Source organism: Microcaecilia unicolor, chromosome 14 (genome assembly GCF_901765095.1).
Source record: "Microcaecilia unicolor chromosome 14, aMicUni1.1, whole genome shotgun sequence".
Lineage (NCBI taxonomy): Eukaryota > Metazoa > Chordata > Amphibia > Gymnophiona > Siphonopidae > Microcaecilia > Microcaecilia unicolor.
The window spans coordinates 30263456-30278834 of NC_044044.1; positions in this window are offsets into that span (position 1 = coordinate 30263456).

Below are 15379 nucleotides of genomic sequence, written 5' to 3' on the forward strand. Positions count from 1 at the left end.
TCTACCCTTCCCTGGTGGAACACCTAGCTAGTTGGGTTTTCAGGATCACCGCAATGAGTATGTATGAGATACATTTGCCTACAATTTGCACAAACCGGAGCATCATTGATCCCAATCATATTTGATTATGGTTATCTCTAAAGAGATATGAAGCAAAAAAGTGAGGAGAATGAATGAGGATACCAAAAAATATGTTTATTCACATTAAAAAAATGACGTAATTCACATAAAAAGTGACCCGACATGGACGTGTTTCGGCCCAAAGGCCTGCCTCAGGGGTCTTTAAAACGCTCAGAGAGTGTGACGTGAAAAGTGTACTCCAAGGAAAATGATGAAACAGAACTCTCTTGGGTCTCCTCTCTTCGAAAAAAATTTTTTGTATGACCAGGAACAAGCCTGTTATCCTCATTCATTCTCCTCACTTTTTTGCTTCATATCTCATGGTTTCGTGAGGTTTTTTACCTCCTTTTTGGTTATCTCTAAAGACCATGGCCAACCATTACATCGAATAAATCATTCCTTGCCCAAAGAAAACCAAAATACTCTCCAGAAGTTCACATAATGGGACTGAAACTAGTACATGTTGGCCACATTATGACAGCCAGAGTCCCTAGGAAAAGCAATTATGCTAAAAAAGAAAAAAGGTTGACGGAAAAAGAGGTCATGGAAGACCAACAATAAGCTGGATTGATACAATCACAACAACAATGCATGTTCCAATAAAAAGCCCCCCCCCCCCCGCACACAAATAGAAGGCAGGGTTTTCTGGAGGAAGTCAAGCTATATGGGCACCAGGAGTCAGTTTTCACTTGACGACAATCAGTCATAGTAACATAGTATGACGACAGAGAAAGACCTGTACGGTCCATCCAGTCTGCCCAACAAGATAAACTCGTATGTGCTACTTTCTATGTATACCTCCCCGCCTCCCAACCACCAAAAACTCACACTGGCTCAGTTTGCCTCAAGGAGACTTTTGAGAGTTGCCAGTTTAGATTAGTAGAGTTTAGTTCCAGGATAAGGAGAAATTGCACCAGTCGTGAGAGCCTATGGCTAACTGCAGGGACATGTCAATCAAGAGAGGGTAAGAAAGTACACCAAAAGTTCAATACAAATACAACAACAACAAAAAAACAGAAATCAGCAGACATCGACCTCCAGCTGCAGGACAACGAAGAGTTCTTTATTGAAAAGACCCAACACGGGCCGTGTTTCAGCGACCACGTGCCTGCAGCAGCGGTCACTAAAATTGCATAACTCTTAAATTATAAAAATAAAATAAGTCGTCTATATGTTGCACTGAATGACGTTCCGCCTGGAGCCCTATTCACCAATTCCACACAAGCGCAGAGATGTTCCATCGGAGATTTTCAATACTCCTCACCGAGGCATCATGCAGTACCCTTACCTAGATCTTTTTCTTGAGTGGTGACTCCTAAGGTGGACCCTAGCATCAGCTAACTATGATTCTGATTATTCTTCCCAATGTGCATCACCTTGCATTTGTCCATGTTACATTTCATCTGCCACGTGGATGCCCAGTCTCCTAAGGTCTTCCTGCAATTTTTCACACTCCTCATATGTTTTGAACATATCCACCCTCTAAGAATAGCCCTAAACCTTAGGGTAGCATTCCGCTTGGGTAAGTTCTTACTCTGAGAATTTCTCCTTTTCACATATTGATTTTTTGTATATTGACTTTATTTTATACGAATCTTTCTACCCATGACCTCTTAGTTAGTTCTAGAACCCTGGTTTATGCTAACCTACTATATAAATGAACAGTGACCCACATGCCGCGCATGCGTCTCTTTACAGATCTCTCCACTACGCCGCCACTACCACCCCTCCAACCCCATGAGGTCGACGCCGCAAGCTCTGACCGACGTGCCTCGAAACGTGGTTGCAGTGAAATCTGGAGTGGCCCCCCCTCGAGCCACCCAGTGATTCTCCTCGCTCCCGATTACCTCCGTTGAAGCAGCTGCGTCATTGAAAGCCCTGCCCGTCTCTAGCCTTCCCTTTGAGTTTATTCCCTCAGAGTCCCGCCTTCTGATGTCATTTCCTCTTTCCGCGAGGGCGGGAGAGAGGAGAATTGCTGGGTATGGGTGGCTGGAGAGGGGGCAGGGGAGCGAGAAGAATCGCTGGGCGGCGCAGGCAAACAAAGGCAGTGGTGGGAGGTAAACAGGGCAAGCATGGCTACGCCACACGCACACACACACACACATATACACACTCTCACTCTCTCTCTGAACTCACTCTCACACTCTCTCCTTCAGACAGACGCACACACACACTTTCCCTCTCTCTCTCTCATACACACAAAATATTACAACAATAAGGGACATGGAAATCACATAAGTGTACTATAGACATCAACTCACATTACGTTCATCAACTTTAAATTACATTTCAGAAATAAAAAATCTTGCCCGTTTTAATGGGCTTAACGGCTTGTTGATTGATAAATGTATATACCAGTGGGGAATTATATAATTAATTTTAAAACCAGGGAGCATTTCCACTGATGCCTAGCAGTTCAATCTGCATGCATTGAAGCAAAACCTCTCCCCTCTCTCTCTCCCCCCAACCCCCCAAAACCTTAATGTACTATGTCCAATATTCCTAACACTAAAAGAACCCTTTGGCAAGTAAATTATTTGAGTCATCGGGAAAACAAGAGGATGGTGCAGTTCCTAGAATCCAGTGCAGCATGGTTTTAATTAGGTGAGCAGAGCGTCGGCTTGGGGAAGATTGCTAGACGGGAGTGCTTGGAGTCTGGACTTTTGCCACAGCTCAGAACTAACAGAATTTCTATAGCGCCTATGACTAGGTGGTTTACAAGATAACATTCACATTATTAAAACAAACAAACAAACAAACGGTATACATACACCACAGAATCAATTTCAAATTAAGTTCAATTCTTCTTAAATTGGTTTTTTTTTTTTTAAAGACAGTTACAACCAGAAAACTCCAATGAAACCCCATTTTGGTGTTGATTTGTTTAGATTTTGGCTCAAACCTTTTCCAATTGTAGCCGAAGGAGCATTATATTCAGGCATCTGGGCATAACTGACCCCCCCCCCTCCCCTTTCATTTTCCATCCAGAGGTAATCTGGCTTCACACATTTGCTGTGGTACCTCAAAAGCAGGTTACTTCTCACCAGACATAGGAAGTAACTCCCACAGGGTATTGACCAGAGAAGAAGATGTAGACTTAAGGGTGGGAGGGGCGATGCTGGCAGAAGATGCAGGGGGAGGGGAGGTGGAGAATGTGATGCTCATGCTGTTGTTGAGAGAGGGGCTGGTGCTGTAAATGTGTGTTCTGGGTCAGTGCCTAGTCTACCTAAAAAGCCCTCAAATTTCTTTTACAATGCAGCTCAATATTTCTCACCCTGGGAAAGCACCCAATTGCCTCAAAAAGAAACCCCTAAAATTGCATATGACATACACCTGGAATCAGGAACTCTATCGCTGAGTGCCCTCGCTACAGGCCCTAAAATGACTGACTGGGCCAGAAAGTGGTCAAATAATGAGAAGGAGCAGGAACTGGACTTCACTCATGTGATAGGACCGTTATGTTGATGAGCAACAGAGCTCAGTTCTCGGGCCAATTCGTTTCAGTTTTCATAAGCAAGAAGGATCATCAGGAAAATATGTGCAGCTTGAATTACACCAAAATCTGCAGCAAGGTAGACATCGTGGAAGATAGGGTAAAGTAAGGGTAGACCTAGCAAAGCTTGAGGAATGGCCTACAGTCGATCCTGGAGTACCCCCTTGCCAGTCAGGTTTTCAGGATGTCCACAATGAACATGCATGAAAGATTTGCATACAATGGAGGCAGAGTATGCAAATCAACCTCATGCATATGCATTGTAGAAATCCTGAAAACCTGACTGGCAAGGGGGTACTCCAGGACCGACTTGGGAAACACTGGTCTCGAGTTTGGGAGGTAGGATTTTATGCAAGCGGAAATGGCAACAGATAAACACCATGGGACCTAGCCGGTTTACCCTTCCATACCAATGACTAAGCTCAGGGCTGCCGAGAGGGGGGGGACAAAATTCCCCGGGCCCGGCGCCACCGCCGCAGTCCGGTCTGCCCACCCTCCGTCGCTCCCTGGCATTGAATTTAAGCGCCTCACCTTCGAAAGCGCAGCAAGCAGCGGCAGATCACTCCTTCCTTCCGTGTTCCACCCTCGCCTGACGTAACTTCCGCGAGGGCGGGACACGGAAGGAAGGAGTGGTCTGCCACTGCTTGCTGTGCTTTCGAAGGCGAGGCGCTTAAGGTCAGTACAGAGGGCCCAGGGGTGGAGAGAGGGCCCCGGGGCGGCCTTGTCCCGGGCCTGGCCCAGTCTCTCGGCGGCCCTGACTAAGCTCGGTGGTTCCTGACCCCGTCCTCGGCGCATGCTCAGCCAATCAGGTTTCCAAGATAACCTGAATCACTGCTCAAGCGAATAATTTGTGTTCACCGTCTACCTTATAGACAAATAGCCACAACATGCGACAGCTACCTGGAAACGGCTGTATTAAGAGCTACTGATGTAACACCACCTTAGATGAGTCTCTTCATAATGGCGGCTAATAAATCCCACTAAGTTAATCAATAACTAAAACCACGTCTACCACAGAGGAAAGAGGAACAAGGGGGACATGACAAAGGAGACTCGAGAATAAGATTCAGGAGGAGCAATCAAAGGAAATATAGATTTACACAGCAAGCGGTATCTGAATTCCAGAAAGCACAGATCGAAAGGGGCAGAAGAACTGGAATAGATAAACAAAAGGCGATCTGGCCTTTATCTGGCATCCTTTTCTGTGCTTCTATTTAGCGTCAGACATGTCCAAGGAGAGCTGAGGACATGCATGTGCACACAGGGAATTTGGGGAGTCAGGGCAGTCCTGGAACAGTATGAATTAGTATTAGGAAGCAGCTTTTCTCTGCCTTTGGCAACTGCAAAGCATATTCAAAAGAGAAATTCATTGCCATGGAGACTACTGCAGTAAAATCACAACAATATCTTGCCACCCTACATAGTAAATATGTAGGGGAGGGAGAGAAAAACCCAGCTTCCGGGAAGGATATTCTGCCGATTATAAAAATAAGCTTAACTGCAACAGAAAGATTTCTTTGGTTCATACGTGGAAGCACAGTCCAGAATGCATTAACAGATAATTGTATTATTTCTTTCTGAGCAACCTGCAGCTGTAGCAACCTTTTGCAGGTTTAAGGGAATCAACTCCCCCGCCCCTTTTTAAATAATTTTTTTGGCCAACAACTGCCAGACATCATCAATTTTGGAAGCTGGGAAACCAAAAGAACAGCCATTAGTGTACTAGGATTTTATTTATTTGTTGCATTTGTACCCCACATTTTCCCAATTTGTAGGCTCAATGTGGCTTACATAGTACTGTCAAAGGCATTTGCCCAGTCAGTTGATAACAAGTATATATCAAACATATAAATGGCGAGTGACCGTACTCACTCGCAAATGCGCAGTAGAGACTTCCCTGTCTGTCCCGCCCCCGCGTCAATATGTGATGATGGGGGGGGGGGACAAAGAGGGAAACTGCGCAAAGGGGAGGGAACCGCCGAGGTCGCGACCGCTACCCCCCCCCGAGGTCGCCGCCACTGGTACCCCCCCCCCCGGAGTCACCGCTGCCACCACCCCTCCACCCGGCCGTCTCTTCGCTATTCAACTTACATCTCCGCAGCAGGCAGATCAGCTGAGCTGCCGTTGGCCTTTCTGCCCTGCCTGTGTCCCGCCCTCACTGACGTTACGTCACACGAGGGCGGGACACAGGCAGAGAGGCCGACGGGAGCTCAGCTGATCTCTGCCTGCTGCGGAGATGTAAGTTGAATAGCGAAGAGACGGGCCGGAGGAGGGGCAGCGGGGGCGGCGAACTCAGGGGGAGGGGGGGCGGCGACCCACCAGCCCGTTTTAACGGGCTCAACAGCTAGTATATATATATATCGGCGTTACCCTCCAATCTTCAAGTACTACGCACAATTTTAACAAAAGGTTAAAAATCACTAACAGCAGATCAGCAATTTTATGTTCACGTTCTCCAATACCCTGGGGTGTATACCATTCGGTCCAGGTGATTTATCACTCTTGTTGATTTAGCTCAGTACATCTTCCAGTTTCACCGAGATTTCTTTCAGCTCCTCCGCACTGTCACCCTTGAAAACCAACTTCAACCTTATGAAATTTGACCTTACTGTACATCAAAAAAACCTATGGACCAGCACCCGGGTTTAAAATGCAGCCCTGCTACTCTGAAAACACCACCTGAGCCACACAGTCCACGTGGTTTATCTGCCTTCCATAAGGGCTCAAAGAAGTCACTGCAAGCCACGTCCTACAGGAGCTCAGGTTCCAAGTTTAATAAGAATTTACTACCCTACCTCTTCTAATCTAGGTGTTTACAGACTACTTCGCCTAATATGGCTCAAGGAGAACAAAAGAATATGGTCTGGAGTCCTGAGGAAATAATAATTCAAAGAACGAAAGCAGGTTATAGAAAGAAATACAAAATACAAACTCCTCTTTTCAAGAAATATTGATAAAATAAATGCGTTTTCAACCGCCACCTAAAAAAAATAAAATCCACTGATCTCGAGGCTTTTGGTAACTTATTCCAGATGTCTGGTCCTTCCACATCCTCTCTCTACAACTGCTACCAGAAGAGTGCTACTCTCTACCAGTACCAGCTCTGACAATGTCTTCAAAGAAATGCTTTTTTGAAGACCTAATCCTTCCCTGGAGTTTTCTGTACTCCAAAAACCCTGCATCTGCTGCCAAAAAGAACTTGAGAGCCTCCCGGCTGGGTCCCAGCATCGCATCCTTGAAACACAGCTGACCAGGAGTGACCATCAATACAAGTGCCCGAAGGTCTCTGGCATCCAATGCTCCGCCAGGGCCTCCAGCTGCCCGAGAGTGCACTTAATATGCCCACATGTGCCATTCTTGCCATTGAACAAAAATCTAGTTGTAAAAGTTCCAATGGCGAGGCCGACAGGCTACTTGCCCGAGCTCCCTTAAGGCCTGTATGACAGCTTCCTTTTACCTTTGAAAGTTCACTGAAGCTGTATGTATGCCTTTTTTTTAAGCTGCAAAGAAGGAAGGCAGGCAGGCAGGCAGGCAAGGAGTGTGTGTTGGGGGGTGGGAGAGAGAGAACTCAACACTCCAGTTATTCCCAATCCCTGTAAGATAATATAAAATAGTCCTGACCAAAAAATGATGCGTTTTTAATTTTTCAGGGGTAAACAGGAACTTCCCTTGCTCAACCAGAGCTCAACTCTCCAGCTAACCTCACAAGAGCTGCACAGTCTGCCTGTCACCATCAGCTCCAGACAAGCAAATTCTGAAAAGCTCAAGTTGCATGGTACCCTTCTAAAGACAGATCTCAGGGAGGGGGGGGGGGGGGGGGGGGAGCTGTTGGGTTTGGAACAGCACCTGTATGATGGGCTGATTTTTTTTTTATAAAAACAAAGCCAAGCTTTGGCTTTGGGACTCTAGGAGATCATTAGGATGGGGAAGTATTATATGGTGTTATATTGATTGTATTTAACCTGTTCTATTTTTGGCATCTGGATTCATATGTTTGTACTTGAATAAAAAGACTTCAATCTAAACACAAAGCTCAAACTGGATACTGTCTCCATCTGCTGGTTGCTGGGCAAAACGCTCAGGTTCTATAGACTGGTTGATGAGGAGGTAAGGACATTCTCGTCCCCACTGGTTTACAATCTAGGTTTGTACTAGAGGCAATGGAAGGCAAAGTGACTTGCCCAAGACCACGAAGAGCAGTGGCCTTTCCTGCTAGTTCAGCTCTAACCACTAGTTTCCACTTACTGCAGCAAGAAGATAGGAGTCTATGCTCTTGCAACCTATTCTAATCATCTTTGTGCCCTTAGCTTGGGAATCACTTGTTTGGCTACTTTATCTAACTTGTCTCCACAGAAAGCATTATTTCTTACCGAGGGGTTCTCTGTGGAGAGAAGGATAAATCATGTATGTCCCCTCTTGCAGTTAAGTCATCAGCAACTACGCAATGGCCTGACAAGAAAAGCAGTTATCAGTAGGAGGGAATGCATGCAAGACTAGAAAGTCATCTAGACTTTCTGGGCTCTGGTAGAGCAAGTTCAAGCTGGCACCAGATGTCCCCTACATGCAGCTGGCTTATCCTGTTGTATATGAAGAATGAGAAATTAGACCTTACCTCAACGAGCGGGTAATACGTACTACCACCAGCAGAGGGAGACCGAGAACTACTGACTAGCATCAAGGGGGCTGTACAATTCTCCACCTCCTCCATGTTTCAAATAGCAAAACCAAGAGGCAAGCAGATAAAACAGAGCAGGCATAATATCCCCAATGACCAAAGGGCTCAATACGCCTGAACAAAAGCGGAGCCTCAACGCAGCAGAGCACTCGAACCACTCTGAATCCCTGACCCGGGCCAATTCTTCATTCAGGGTGGGATTTTATGTATTTATTTGTGACATTTATATCCCACATTAACCCAAACAAGTTTGAGTTCAAATGTGGCTTACAATAAACAGTATAGGATACATAACGAATAAAGCATAAAAGCCCAATTTTACAATACAGTATCATAAACCTACTGGGATAGCTATTATGAATGAGAAATGGTACATGAAGTGAAGTGAAGGTTAATGGTAAATAAAGTAATAACCAATTTAGGCAATAATTAGTTGTTTGAGATTTGGGATCTGGAGAGACACAGTGAAAACAAGTTAGCAAATTTCTCCAGAGCATTGACTGCATTGCCAGTGCTGAAGCTTATGGAAGCTCTTGAAGGTCTCGAGACAAGACAACTGCTAACATTTCACAGGACGGAACAATGCTTGTTGCTGAAGTTGATTCTTGAACTGTTACTGTTGAATTCAGAAAGATCACTCTAGCAAAATTCAAGAAATTCAGAAGGTAGTAACTCCAGGATTTTCAAATAATTATGACCAAAAAAAAAAAAAAAAGACAGTCCAAAGGAAAACCAAATTTAGACTTCTAACAGGTTTACCTGCCTTTTGTTAAAAATTTCTGGTTTATCCAGCTATGCCCACCTAGGATTTGTTAAAAAAAAAAATAATAATAAACCCTTTTGGAAATTCCTCAATCCTACCTCTAAATAAAATTTGCTCAACACCTCAAAAGATTCCTAGGGTGTGGTAATGTCTGAAATATTACAGCTGGCCACGTTGTTGGTTACTTTGTTTTTGAGGAAGATTTAAAGTTTGGTGATGAAAAAGTAATTCTTGGCGTTAAAACAACAAAGAATCTAGGAGATACATTCCTTCATACCAGTGAAGTAGTACTCAATAAGAGTGGGAAAGGCCCTGGCAACCCCCCCCCCAGTCAGCTCTCACTGCCTCTTCACAAACATGGCATAAGCCAGTGGAAGCAGAGACCATGCAGTGTGCCATGCTGGGCTTCCCTGCACCCACTGTCACGTCTGTGGTCTTGACCCCTCTCAGACTTACCTTATTTCTGGGGGTCAGCTTCTGAGCTGGCTTCTGTCTGTCCTTTCTGAGTTAGTTCTGTCTCTGTGTGCTGGCTGCTTGCATGGCTCTAATTACTCCACTATACTGCACCTGTGTGTGTTGCCTGAGTTAGCTCTGCCTCTGTGTGCTGGCTGCTTCCACTAATTACTCCACTATGCTGCACCTGGGTGTGCTGAGCCTCTCTATGCTTCAGTATGCTTTCTGCCTGCTTCTTGGTTTGTGCTCCCCTCGCCCTCTGGTGACCAGAACTGGTGGCTGCCATAGACTGTCTTGCTGTCCCTACCCGTTCCAGGCTTCAGATCAGTCCAGTCCAGATCTTCCAGGCTGCCAGACTTATCTTTCTTGTTTATGCCTGAACAGCACCCGTAGTTGCCTTGAGATTGCTGCAGCTGAGCCTCGGGTGCTGATGGGCTTTATTAATCACCTAGAAACTTCTCTGTTTGCCTTTGCATCGCCTAAGGGCCCTGGTATGCACTGTGCACTTCTGCCTAGCCCAGTTATTGCCTGTTTCTAGTATAGTCTTTGTGTAGTTTATCTTGTATTGTATTGCTTGTGCCCAGTCTTGTTTTTTGTTTGTCTTTCTCTGTCTAGTTCTTGGTTGTCTGTGTTTCGTGTTTAGTGGCTGCTTTGCAGCGTTCAGTCTTGCCTCTTGTCTGTCAGTATTTGTTCCCCAAACTTTGGAGTTTTTTGTCACCATGAAATTCTTTATAGATTAGTTAGAAGTTTAATGGCAGTGAAAGTTGAGGGTACTCACAGATATATATACACATTCTCTCCTTTGTTACCCCTGGAACGCGGTGGGGGGGCCAACATTGGAACTCGGAGGGAGAATAGCACTCTGAAAGGTTCGCCATCACTGCTCTAGACCCTCCAGGCCGGTCAAGACACTTGGGTTAAGCACTCCTACCAGCAGAGGGAGACTAAGAACACTAAAACTGTAACAATGTATAAGGCACCTGCCAACCCCCAAGCAGCCAGTAAATCAGTAACAAAGCAGAAAAGAACAAACACATAAAACAAATACATAGAACCCTGTACTCAGAACTCAAAACAGACACGAATGTGCTTCTGTCAACTGACCGCCAAAGCGCTACGGTCCGCCCCCTGAAAAGGCAGAGGCTACTACCACTGAACTTAAGAAAACGAGAAGTCCAGAAGCGCTGCGTACGACTGGTAGCGCTATAGAAATGATTTGTAGTAGCAGTAAAGACTTATCAGGCATAGCAACCCTGAGGCACAAAACCAGTCTGCAGACCACACTAGACAAAACATACCAGGTGGGTTCTGGACCGGTCTAGTAGAAAGAAAATTAGCAGGTAAGGCCTAATTTCACCTTCCTCACCGACCCCCCAGACCGGTCAAGACGCTTGGGAAGTACCAAAGCAGTAAATAGTCTAAGGGCGGGAACCCCAAAAACCAGAAGTCAGAACTGCTGCACCAAAACTCGCATCCTCTCTGGCCTGCACATCAATTCTATAATGCTTCACAAAAGAATGCAGAGAAGACCAGACAGCCACTCTGCAAATATCTTGAGCAGGAATCAAACTACTTTCAGTCCTGGAGGAGCCACCCCCCCCGAGTAGAATGCACCTTAAGTACCGAATGCACCTCACGCCCCTTGAGCAAGTTTGCCGAAGAAACTGCCTCTTTCAACCATCTCGATAACGTTGCTTTAGAAACTGCAACACCCTTCTTAGGTCCCCCATACAACACAAATAACCTATCAGAGGCCCGAAACACTTGAGTCCTTGTCAAGTAAGAACGCAAAGCTCGATGAAATTTAGCTAACCGGCATTGAGTCGAACCTTCTGCCCAAAACCAGCAAAGAAATGTCCTGATTCACATGAAAAGAGGAAACCACCTTAGGCAAAAAGGATGGAGGGTTTTAGGGACACCTTTTCCTTAGAAAAAAAGGGGGGGGAAAAGGAGCATGACAAGACAGCCTGCAACTCCGAAATCCGCCGAGCCCAAGCAATAGCATCCGGCAAAAAGTCTCTCTCCTCCAAGTCCTGAGTCTGAGGAGACCAGCGATCTAGCAGGGACAACTGTAACTGCCGCATGTGAGCCCGTTCACGGAACTACTTCTATCGACGCTGCCATGAGACCCAATACCTGGAGCAAAGCTGACGAATCAGAGCCTGCATCTTGACAATCCGAGCTGACAGTAGGAACCCTCGCCCCTTCAACGTGTTGAAACGAACTTCCAGATACTCCAGGGACTGCGATGGAACTAGGTGACTTGTCCACGTTCACTACCCAACCGAGCGACACCAAGAAACTCACCACTCTTGCGGGTCGCCTCTACACTCTCCTGCCTTGATTTGGCTCGAATCAGCCACACGTCGAGATACGGATGGACCAACATTCCTTGCTTCCTCAATGCCACCGCTACGACCACCATAACCTTGGAAAAGGTATGAGGCGCCGTCACAAGACCGAACGGCAGAGCACAGAAATGCTGTCCTAAGACCGCAAAACGAGGAATGCTGATGCGCCGCCCAGATGGGAATATGTAGATAGGCTTCTGTCAGATCCAACGAAGTGAGAAACTCCCCCGACTGAACCGCTACAATGACCAAACGCAAAGTCTCCATCCAGAAGCAGGGAACCTTCAGCACCCCGTTGACCCTTTTCAGATCTAAAATATGCCAGAAGGCACCCTCCTTCTTGGGAACCACGAAATAAATCAAGTAACAACCCGCCCCCCCTCTCTGAGGTGGGTACGGGAACCACAGTCCCCAGATTGATCAACCGGAGGGTTTGGCGAATTGCCCTGGCCTTGAGACGAGAGCGACACGGAGATCCCAGAAATCGGGAAAAGGGCCATCGATCTCTAGGGCATACCAGTCGCGAACCACTTCGACCACCCACTGATCCGATGTGATGTGGGTCCACCTCTGGTAAAACTGACGTAGACGAGCACCCACGCGAACCAGAGGCTGGACCCGCACACCTTCATTGCGAAGCATGCACAGAGGCGGAACCCACCGAAGATGCATCCCGACCTCCCCGGCAGCCTCCATGAAAGGGCTGCATACGCTGAAAAAAAAAAAAAAAAATCGCTCTCTAGGTACACCATTGGCCCTATTCAGCCTGTACCGCCGAGCATCTCGCAGACGACCACCTGGTCTGGGACGCATCCCCAAGACCATGTACCAACTTATCCAGCTCTTCCCCAAACAGCATAGAACCCTTGAAGGGGAGAGAATACAACTTGGACTTAAGAGGCCGCATCTGCGACCCAACCTCAAAGCCAAAAAGCCCGACAAGCTCCCATAACCAATGCCTTATTTTTTGCCGACGCTCGCAGCAAATCATAAAGAGCATCCGCTAAGAAAGAAGAGCCTATCTCCAGCTTGGCTTGTTCCTGCACCCAGGAAGATCTATCCACCGCCGGATCATCTAAGAATTTTTCAGCCAGCAGAAGCAAGCATGAGTTACTAAACATCCACACACCGAGGCCTGCAGTGACAAGGCGGACAGATCAAAACTACGCCTAATAAAGGATTCAAACTTCCTATCTTGAGGATCCCTGACAGCAGCCCCCCCCCCCCCCCCCCCCCCCCATCAACAGGAATAGCAGTGGCTTTAGTGACCGCCGTCACCACCGCATCTACTGTAGGAGACTTTAAGGAGTCCATATCCTCTTGCGGAAGAGGATAAAGCTATAGCTCTAGCCACCCTACAAGCAGAATCTGGGGAAGACCACTCCTGTATGACCATATTTCTGAGGTCTTTATTCATGGGAAAAGAACTGGAAGACCGGCGAATACCCTTAACCAACAGGTCTACCTGCTTTACCTTTGCCACCGTGGTCTCAGCAACCACCTGATCAATCAATTCAGCCAGCTCATCTCTATGAAAGATCCTCACTACCGAGGGATCTTCACCTGGCAAGGACCCCTTCCCCTCACTGCACTCCTCTTCTGAGCGCTGTATGGACAAAAACTCAGGGTCTTCTTACTGACCTTTAAATGCATCCATTCTGCAGCCCCCCCATTACCTCTCCACTCTCATCTCTCCCTAAATTCCTCCCCGTGAACGCCGCTCATTGGACAAATCTCTCGTCGTCTCCCTTCTCCTCCACCACTAACTCCAGGCTTCGTCCCTTTTCCCTTGCAGCACCTTATGCCTGGAATAGACTTCCTGAGCCTGTATGTCTAGCTCTCTCTACCTGTTTTCGAATCTATGCTGAAAACCCACCTTTGCACCACTGCTTTTGGCTCCTAGCTACTACTCAATTACCTTCCCTTGTTCCTTCTCACCCTGTACTTCCCTCGCCCTTGTCTTGTCTGTATTATTTTTAGATTGTAAGCTCTATTGAGCAGGGACTGTCTATGTCAGGTGTTCAGCGCTGCGTGCATCTGGTAGCGCTATACAAATGTTAATAATAATAATAAGTCTTCTGATCACTTCAGACAAGGGCGCTTGGCAACTAAGGGACCTACCCCCCCTTCTGAAGGTCTGCCTGCTGGGATCCTGACTTTCACGTCTAGAACATTGACCAAATAAAATCAGGTGGGAATCCCATGGCCCCTGAGCACTCAGGAGACCAGCCTACGTTCTGCCACTGAAAATCCTGCAACGTCTGAGGCGAAACCACAGGGCTGGAGGAATCCAAGATGGCGACAGTTCCCACCAAAACCGGAACCGCCACTACAGCACCCGGGAGCAAGGTTTTGGCTCCCTGCAGAGCCTGCGCATTGTGCCCCTGGCACGTCCACACCACGGCGCGCACAGAACCGGCAATGGGACGTTTCCCCGCCGACATCCCTGAGGGAAGGAGGTAAGCAACCCAACAGGCAGCAGCGCCCAGACTCACTCTCTCTCTCACAAACGTACTGCAGCTCTTCCGGTCAGCCCCAAGTCAAACAAGCAGAGCTTTTCTTTTTTTTTTCTTTAACTGGCTTCTTACCTCCCAGCCCGGTTGCTAAAAGCTGACAAGGGCTATGGCTCTCAAGGTTCCTGCAATCACACAGGAGCCTAGGCACAGGGCTGACTGCTCAGAAGAGCACAGCAGGGGGAGGGACCCGATCACCGGGTGCGACACCCCAGGGGAAAAACAGAGCCCCACCGGACCCACTTCCCTGAAGCACACAGATTCTAAGTACAGGGTGCTAACCAACGAACGGCCTAAAACAAATCCCAGGCCTACCAGACCAGACTGACTACTTGGGGGTTGGCAGGTGGCTTATACATTTGTTACAGTTTTAGTGTTCAGTCTCCCTCTGCTGGTAGGCATGCATAACCCAAGCGTCTTGACCGGTCTGGAGGGTTGCTAAGGAAACCAATTTTTTTTTTGTAAATAATCAAATCAAAAATGTTTTAGCTGAATCGGACAGCTCTAGTCTGGAGCAGATGATAAAGAAGGAGAAATCAGACCTTACCTGCTAATTTGCTTTCCTTTAATCCCTCCGGACCGGCCCAGTATTTTCTCAGTCTCCCAACATGCTGGAAGGCGTGCACAACCCATCAGTCCAATCCTGGGCCGGTCCGGAGGGATGCTAAGGAATCCCCCATTCCAGGGAGCATCAATGTTTTGTGATGTTTTCTCAGAGTAGCATGAACTCTACAAATCTTATCACTACAAAGTGGTGTGTAAATGGTGGAAGCAACAGGCACATGGAGAAGTCAAAGTTTAATAGAAAATACATAAAAGTTGTTTTAACAATTTTAAATTTGAGCAAAATGAAGTTAGATCACCCTACCAAATTAGGTTGAACAAGGTACCTTTTGTATCAGATTCAACAAGGAAGCACAAGCACCCAAGGACATTTAAGAACTGCTGCTGGTTCCAAAGCTGGAATGTGAACCAGTGTGCCCAGAAGTAAATACAAAAGGCAGACACAGG